We start from the raw sequence: 9,859 nt of genomic DNA on the forward strand, positions 1-9,859 counted from the left end.
GGGGGAACTAAGGACACGTGTCGGTGAACCTTGGCGAAGTCTTTGTAACTCTCCACGTGGCTGTAATATGTAAAGGCACGTTGGTGTGTTTCATTTTGTTTAGTGTTGATTGTCTGTTTTAAAGTTGTTGTCTTGGTCCCTACAACTAGGCTGTCATTATTGAATCATGTTATTCAAGGACAGGTAATCCCTAAACTATTTCTGATTAGTGATGTGGATACGTGGATTTTTGAATATTTTGGAATTATTAAATTATCGATTTTTCTATTGTATTGTATGTTTACGAGCACGTGATAAGTACAGAAAATTAGAAGTTTAGGTTATTTTCATCGGTGATATTTTTGTAAACGCACGAGGTTCACTACTATTATTAAAAATGAACGAATCAAAATATATTAAACTTCTATTTTTTCGCATTTATCATGTGATTACGAGCACATAATAGAATATTTCGTTAAAACTATAAGTATTTAAATTAAGTACGGGTTTGTTCGGTATATACCAATTGGAACATTCTAACATTAATTTTTTATGGGTTGAGAGATTTTTATTGATTTAAATTTTTATGCATACTGGAGTTTATAATAATTATTAAAAAATAAATCAATCAAAATTTGTCACCAAATTACTTATTATACGCTAATGGGCACACTTAAAAATTATTTAAATACTCGGTATGATTAAAAAATAGACGTGGAATATTTTACGGGTAAAGATGCGGTTTAACAGTATATATTTGGTAAAAGGGTTTAAAGTATTGTAAATAAGTTGCATACGTGTTTGTATACATCGTCTTAAAGATGAAAATTTTAAAGGAGGGGAATATATTGTACGTCACTTAAAGTTGTGTAGGATAAGCGTTCAACTTGGTTCCATTATTTTGTATTATTTTTAAAATTTATATCCCAATACTTGAATAAATCGCATGTTAAAATCAGGTTAGATCAGGACTCAATTATATTGTGAGACTAACATATCAAGTCCCCAAACTAAAATATGAATAATTTGAATCCACAACACGTGGATGAAGTATAGACAAAGTGGAGTATAAGATGGAAGAAATAATAAGATAGCGAGGAGAGTAAACAATAATTGTGTCGAGCCACTTGTGCCCTGCACTAACGTGCTGTTTCACGTTTCTTCTATAAACCAGGGGCGTAAGCTCTTCAAATCGAATCGAATTTGGAGTAAAATTCGAACCGGATTATGATGAGCGATATGTAATTACGGTTGCGATTAATCACCTCAATTATGATTATGAATTTGAGATTATTAAGATTCGTTTTTGCGATTCAACTCTTCATAGAAAATATTAAGAATCACAAAAAAATATTGATAAATTTAAGTTTGAGCTACTTAATAAATTAACATTTAAAAATAAAAATTAAAGAGTGTCCGACTAATGAATAACAACTAATATAAACTGAAAGAACTCTGGTGCTCTCGGCTACCATGTTATTCTTAGTATTGCTGACACTGCTGACAAAATAGAATGCAGTGCTAATAGAAAATATAATGTCGCGGAGCACTCCGAGAGTCTGAATTTGTGAGATGGATATTATGCTAATACAGTGAAGTGGATAATAGATGGGTATATAATTGACTAAAGTGGGTTTGAACCTTAACAAAAAAGTTAATCTATTAATCATGTAATAATAAATTATTAAAATTATAATAAAATAAATATTTTTATTTATTAAACCATCTCAAACACATGCACCAACGCAAAATTACTTTGACACTAAAATAGCGTGAAGTGTTTGGTTGATTATTTATATAGAGTAAGACCGTGTGTGTTGTGTGTGTGGCTAATTTGGGGACAATTAGTCCTATGAATTAAATTCCTCTCTTATAAACAATGTCTTGTCATCTGACACGTGAGTCTCTCTGAAGTGCGAGTCACTTCGTTATTCTATTTCCTTACGTATTTCAGTCATTGGCATTCAGTTTTATCACATTCAATTAGTGCTCTTGAATCATTATAGACAAACAAAAGTCACATTTAATAGAGATGGAGGAAGCTTTGGTGAAAATACAGATTGAGGATGAAGAGTATGAGGGACTTATTTATGAAAACGCTACAGAGGAGTTGAGTGAAATTGATACAAAATGGTGCATAGTAGGACGTTTCCTCACGGATTCATCTATCGATTTTCAGGCCATGCAACATAATATGGCTTCACTATGGAAGCCAGGGAAAGGTGTGTATGTGAAACAATTGGATACGAACATATTTCTCTCTCAATTTTACCATGAAGTTGATATTAAGAGGGTTATTGAGGGAAGTCCATGGATGTTTAGGCGGTTTCATCTTGTCCTGCAACGCCTCAAAGAGGGAGACAACCCAAGAACAATAGAGATAAAGATGATTGATATGTAGGTACAGCTACACGATATGAGTGCTGGATTCATGTCATAACGTGTGGCAACAGATATTGACAATTACTTAGTTACATATATTGATGGGGGATCCTAATAATTTTATAGGAGTTTGGAGGGAATTTCTACGTATAAGGGTGTCAGTCCCATTAGATATTCCAATCAAACGTCGAATGAAGCTGCGAAAATCTGGAAAGGAATGGTGTTTGGTAAATTTTAAATATGAAGCAATCCCTAAATTTTGTTTCATTTGTGGGATAATTGGACATGGTGAACGTTTCTGTGAAAGAATTTTTGATACTCAATAGAAAATATTGAAAAACCATACGGTGCATGGCTTCGTGCAGATCTGAGACGGAGAACTCATATCATAGGGTCGAAATGGCTGCGAAACAGTGGTAGCTTTCTGGGGAATAATTCCGGTGGGGGAAACGAAGGTGAGACGGATAAGGTAAATTACGTGAAAGTAGGAAAAATGCAACAACCCAACAACAAATCAGGGATTGGACTTCAAACTAACTCGTTTGTTAAAGAAGTGATGATAGGAAGTAGTGGTGGAAATCAGGAAGATTTTAATATGCTTGATCATAATCTGCCACCTGTACATAGTTCAAATGCAGGCTTGAAGGGAAATAAGAATGGGCTGGATAGTCTTCTAGTGCTGGATCCAAAAAGACGCAGAGTGGACTTGGACTTAGAACATAACAAGAACATTCCTATGACTGATAAGTGGCATTTTATACCACTTAGAACGTCTTAAAATAGCTTAAATTGGTGTCTTGAAATCAAGTATTTTGTGTATTTGATGCGTTTTTCTAGTGTTTATGCATTTCAGGGTATTAGTTGCATTTCGGAGGAGGAATCATCAAGAATAAGCCTTGGCATGTGTTCACCATTGCGAGAGGAAAAGAACGGGCAGATTACGGCGAAGAAACGGAGCAAACCTGGATTTTTTCCAGTAGGGTCCTGCGCGCCCGCGCAGCAATGCTGAGCGGCCGCGCAGCAGCCTTGCGCGCCCGCGCAGCAATGGCGAGCGGCCGCGCAGCAATGCCGAGCGGCCGCGCAGCAGCCTTGCGCTCCCGCGCAGAAATGCTGAGCGGCCGCGCAGGGTCGGGGAAAAGGATAAATTATTTTAGACTTCTACTTCTGTTTGGCTTCCAACTTCTATGTAATCTGAGTTTTATGGGACTATTATATAAGTAGATTTGAGACGTTTTCACAGAGAGAATATTAAGGAGATTATGTTTTAGATTGTGTTTTACGCAAGAAGCGAAGGAGATAAGGAAGAAGACCGATTTAGCACACCGCAACGAAGAGGAAGCATTTATTCTTGTGATTCTTGTTTCGTTGTAACGTTGGATGCTAGTGTAAGTCATATGTCATAGACCTATTTGTATATTCGAGGATTCAACTCAACTCAAATAAGAATGTAATAAGTAAATAGTGGAACTACCGTCAAAGAGATCTCGCAAAGTAATATCTGTCAAAGGAGTCAGAGACAATGTTCATCTACAGACTTGAGGAGTTAATTCACTGGAAGAAGTTCAAGAAGTTGATCATGCCTCAGTGATATAAATCAAGATCGTGGATTTAATCAAGTGACAGAGATCTCGTCAGGGTATCAATAAATTACAAGGATTTAATCTGAAGAAAATCAAAGTGTCAAAGTCAAGACATGAAGAAACGTCACGGAAGTTAGTCACTCATGAACCAGACAGTACATCGAGTGTCAACGTTGAAGTGGTGGAATTGATTCATAATTTTCAGTGATTTTCAGAAGATTTGCAGAAGAATGGTTGCTGCTCAAGACTAGAATTAATTCTCTATTAATTAATTGAGTCATCTAATTTAATTAAGAAAATAAATTATATCTGCGAAGAATAATTTATTTATTAATTGAATTAATTGATTAATTAATTCTGAATTAATTCTAGGAATTTTAGGAATTTTCAGAAGTTTAATTGGATTAAATTTAAGCTTTAAATCAGCAAAACAATTGAAAATGAACTAGCATGACAATCAGGATTGTCATACCGATTGTCATGCTAGGCCAAATTCAATTGTTACACCGAAAGTCACTCTAGGAGGGTGATTGTCTTGCTAGTTCATTCTGATTGTCTTGCTAGTTCATTCAGATTGTCTTGCTAGTTCATTCTGATTGTCTTGCTAGTTCATTCAGATTGTCTTGCTAGTTCATTCAATTGTCCTACCGAAAGTCATACAAGCTTAAAGGATTGTCATTCCAATTCAATTAACTCAGCTGTTGATAAATAGAAGCAGAAGTCATTTTTAACAAAAAAAGAGAAGACAAGAACAAAGAGCAGCCGCCTCTGAAAAATATTATTCTTCATCTGCTTTATTCAAGATCATAATTTCTAGATTGTAATGTTAAATCTAATCCACTAGAAATCTTTATCTTGTTCTTGTATATCAATCTAGCGGATTAAAATCCCTAGAACTTAATCTCAAATCGCGTTTAGCATTTGATTCTAATTATTGCAAAAATAGAAAAAAAAATCATGTCGAATTTATTCTAGATTTGTGATAATTGATTTGAGATTAATACCTTGTAATCGATACAGTTGTTGTAACACATTTCAAGTTTAATAATATTTTTATTTAACTTGAATTTTGTTTCACATTTTTTTTATTCCGCATTTTATTCGATTATTTGGTAACGTTTGTATTCAACCCCCCCTTCTACAAACACATTGGGACCCAACAATTGGTATCAGAGCCTTCTGATTAACGAACAAATCAAGATCCTAGACTTTTGTGATTTTTCAACTCCTTGAATTTTTATTTATTCAAAAATTCATAATGACTTCACATAAAGTTGGAACCGTTAAAATTCCACAATTTGATAAAGAGAATTATATCATGTGGAAGAAGAAGATGCTATTATTTTTACAAGTTGCAAATCCCAAATATTCAAACTTGTTAAAGAAGGGCATAAAAACTCCGATGGTTATTGAACCGGAGGTAATAATAAATGGTGTGGTGACTACTGAAGCTAGAACCTATCCAAAAGATCCTGAAGATTTTACTCCTGCTGAGAAGGAAGAATTCTCCTTGGATGCCAGCCTTCAATTAATATTAATTGATTCCCTTGATCCCCTAATGAACAGACATGTGATGAACTGTAAAAATGCTAAACACATGTGGGAAACTATTGAGGTAATTAATGAAGGCACAGAGGAAGTTAGGGAGAACAAGTTGGAAATCCTAACCTCTGAATATGAACATTTCAAATCAAATCCAGGAGAAGGAATTACTGAAGTGTTTGAGAGGTACAATGCGTTGATCAACAACCTGAACATCAATGGAAAGTTTTATTCAATCAGGGAGGTCAACAAAAAGTTCCTTTTAACACTGCCAGCTCATCTTGAACATAGAATCACTGCCATTAGAGAAGCTAGAAATCTGAGTGAGATTTCTTTGGACAGGCTCTATGGAGTGTTAAAAACCTATGAGTTGGAGCAGATTCAACAGAAGGAAGTCTACGGCAAGGATAGAATGGTCAGCACATCTACTGCACTTGTAGCTGAAGGTCAACAACAACAGCAATCTCAACAGTCGGAGAGAATGGTACAGTTTTCCAAGGGTGAGGAAAATGAGTTAGTAGCAGAATATGATCCTCCTACTACAAATCAATCAAGTGATGATTTTTATTCCTTGGAAGAGCTGGAGCAATTGGAAGACGAGTCAATGGCCCAAATTGTCAAGAGATTCTCCCATGTCAGATTCAAGAGGAATCCCAAGCTGAAGTACAAGTCCAACTACAACAAATTCCAGAAAGGTGGATCTTCATCCTCTAACACCAGCAGTGGTGGATACAAAACAGGGATGGTTGATCGGAGCACCATTAGATGCTATAACTGCAATGAGTTGGGACACTTTGCCACAGAATGTAGAAAGCCAAAGCAAGTAAGAAAGAACTCTGAAAGGGCTTATCTGGCAAAGGGAAGAAGCTGGGATGATACTGACAGTGAAGATGAAGATGAAGGAAATCTTGCTCTTATGGCTATTGATGGAAAAGCTTCATCGTCAAGAATAGAGGTAAAACTTTCTGATGCTGAAATGGTTTATCATCTAAGAGGTAACTTAGATTGTGCACGTCGTGATAATGAACTGTTAAGTTTACAGATCACAGACCTTGAGAAAGAGGTCAATGAGTTAAGACTTGTGCACATTAATCAAGACAAATTAAAAGAACAGGTATCTTTTCTAGAGAATAGAGTTGACTGTTATAGAAAACTCGAAACTATTCTCAAAGACAAGATCACCGGTCTTGAGACTAAGGTTAGAGCCTACTTCAATTCTTGTTCGAAGGCTAAAGAGTTCTACAGTAAGCAAGCTGTTAATCAAACATCTGGAATAGGTTATGATTACAATGCTGCTATTGGAGAATTAGGCATAAACTCCCCTCCTCATGTATGTGCTAAAGGGAGGGAAGTACCACATGTGCTTAAGGGTGTTGATGAACCCCTCTATAAAGCATCAATTGCTGAACCATTTGATGCGACCTCTTCTGTTATTCAAGAAGAAATACGTGCTGAGGATCATGCTTATGAGAAGATTGTTTCCAAGTCAAGTGAGTCGAAAGTTCCAGTCAAAGTTGTGAAAGCAACTAAGACTAACTCAGACACACATGAGTTGGATAACAATAATGCCATGTCTACCATGCATAAATTACCTGCTGTTAATCACTCTCATAAAGCATGTGGTGTTGCTAATTGTATGTCTTGTGCTTTTAATATGATGTATGCTTATTTTAATGGTAAGCATGTATCTAATGATAAGACTACTCCTCGTCAGCATGTGAATAACAAGAAGCATGATAGGTCTAAGACTGCTAGTCCTTCTAAGGCTAGAAAGGAGACATTTGTGCCTAAGCTTAAACAGAAATTTGTTAAGGCTATTTACAAGGTCAAATGTTCAGTCATTGAGGATGTTGAGATCGTTAAAATTAAAAATGTTGTTTTGCCTGACAAAGGACAGTTCTACAAGTATGCCGGGCCCAACCAAGTTTGGGTTCCGAAGAAGGTCTAATCCATTTGAAGTGCAGGGTAGTATACAGGTGTAACCGGTAGTGTGGATTCTTGACAGTGGATCATCAAGACATATGACCGGAGATAGAGCCCTGCTATCAAATGTGGATTGAGAAAGCTGGCCCCATGGTTGCCTTTGGAGATAACAGCAAAGGTGTATCTGAGGGATATGGCTGTTTGTAAGCTGGATATGTTATCAGTTAAATTTTTGCATATTGTGCTAGGTTATTATCAGGAAGCAGTATCCAACATATAGCACCAGTGACGAGACTTGGGAATATTACGACATATCAAGCACCTGCTGCACATTACACTTGGAATTGTACTCTAGTAAGATGTGTACAAGTGTACTCCTGGTTGGTGAGTTAAAAAGAGGAAGTCAGTGCACCACAGTTCATGGACTTTGCAGCTGCAGATCTATTGGACTATGCAATTTCTTCTTCACAATCTCACTTCAGGTTGGTATGAACTAGTATACTGCTCAAGCAATCGTCAAGGACATGGTATGGCACTCTAACAGAAATTGTAATTTTATATGAACTAGTAGAGTCGTCATAATTATGCAACATAACAATTAGTATCTAAAGTACTTGACAAGTATCGGTCAATGATATGTTGTTAACATTATGTTGCAGATATTTGTAAGCTTTTGACATGAATGAGAATTACTTAGACTTTACCCTAAGTGATCAATGTTTTATCAAAAACTCATTCATTTTGAAAAACAAAAATTAAACTTCTTTCTACATTAGTGATTTCTTATTTCATGTAAAATCTTTTGAAATCACTATTGTAAATCATTTTCTCTCTATTACCATATGTTCTATGATACAGGTTCAGTCTCCTATGACTTTCTTTCATTGACAGTCATGAGGTTGAAAACCCACAACATCTATCCCAGACTGTAAAGACAAACACAAAAACAGAACCAACCAACACTCTTTTACCACTAAAAGTAGTATGAATGAGCGTGAGGGAGATAGTGCCTAGTGCACCACATAAGGAAGGTTCTGTAGTCAACCCAGTAGCTCTGTCTCCTACATAGATGAGTAGTATTTAAACCGAGACAACTGCTAGCCCCCATACATCTTCTCAAAAAGATGTAATGGCTGAAAAGGCACAAAAACAGTTACTAGATTCATTCTCTCAACAGGGTGCGTCTATTGAATTTTGCCTGTCGGCCAAGGTATCCAATGTAGTGTCACCACTTCAAACATAATCAATTCTTGATGCACAAGGAGAGGTTACACACACAAAGGATGAGTTGACGGAAACAAGAGTTTCGACCATTTTAAGGTCAGATTCGATTGTTCAAGGTTCGTTAGTGGACCAATTGCCTTTACAGGTGTTAGGAGAGGATACTGATCCAAAAGCCATATGTCAGTGGTCAGTGTCTACCTCCCCAGGCTTAAATCCCCTGGATGCATCTGCGGATAGTGGATCTGACATAGGCGCAGATCGGCAACTTGTTGACAATGATTCAGATATTACCTGATAAGTCACAAGGAAATGTCTTTACAGACATTAGAAGGGAACCTTGATCTTTATGCTAAATTCGTTGGATCATTGTTTACCTTCCCAGAATTCAAATCTGGAACCCTAAAAGGGAAACTAGCAACTTGTAGATTATGACTCAGATTCATCTGACGAGTTTAACAAGGGTGGGGATTTGTGAACTCCCATTGCACCACCTGTGACCTCCTTTAAGGATGGCTAAGGTGATTTTCCTTGCAGGTACAGCTGGATTATGGAGCTATGAGAGAAGAGTGATACACTTGTGAGAATGAGTGTAAACACGAGTGGAGAGAAGAGTGAAACACATGTGAGGTACACTAAAACACAATCACACACTCACAGTGAGGAAGAAACAGAAACTACTTGTTATTTCTTTTCCAACCAAGTGAAATATGAGAACTCCTTCTGACGACGGCATACATTCCTTCTTTAAGGGGGAGATAAAAGCTTGAGTTATAGTTTGGAGGATTCCTCAACTAAGGGGGAGAAATAGCAGGGAGGAAGAAAAAGATCCTATATGTACACTACACCACACCATTGTTGTTTGTAACTACGGATCCTATTGTACGGGAGAGGTGGTAAACACAAGGTGATTTTCTGATAAGGGAAGAAGCTGTTAAGGGAGTACCATTGGTTTTTATCTGCGGATCCTATTGTACGGGAGAGGTGGTAAAACGAAGGTGATCTTCTTTAATCAGTTGATTCTCATAGGGGGAGAAGCAAGAGATATGGGCTTCTCAACAGGAAATGTGGTTGTACAAATGAAGATGGAACTACTTGAAGATATGTTCAGTCTAGAGGAACATCTACTTGGAATCTGGAAAATGTTAAATCTCATCCAGAACTTTTCTGCTATTTACTTTGCATGTATGCTTATATCTTTTTCTTATTTGTTAGTTGAGTTATCCTCTAGG

The sequence above is a fragment of the Apium graveolens genome, chromosome 1, assembly GCF_009905375.1.
Source record: "Apium graveolens cultivar Ventura chromosome 1, ASM990537v1, whole genome shotgun sequence".
NCBI classification, from domain to species: Eukaryota; Viridiplantae; Streptophyta; class Magnoliopsida; order Apiales; family Apiaceae; genus Apium; species Apium graveolens.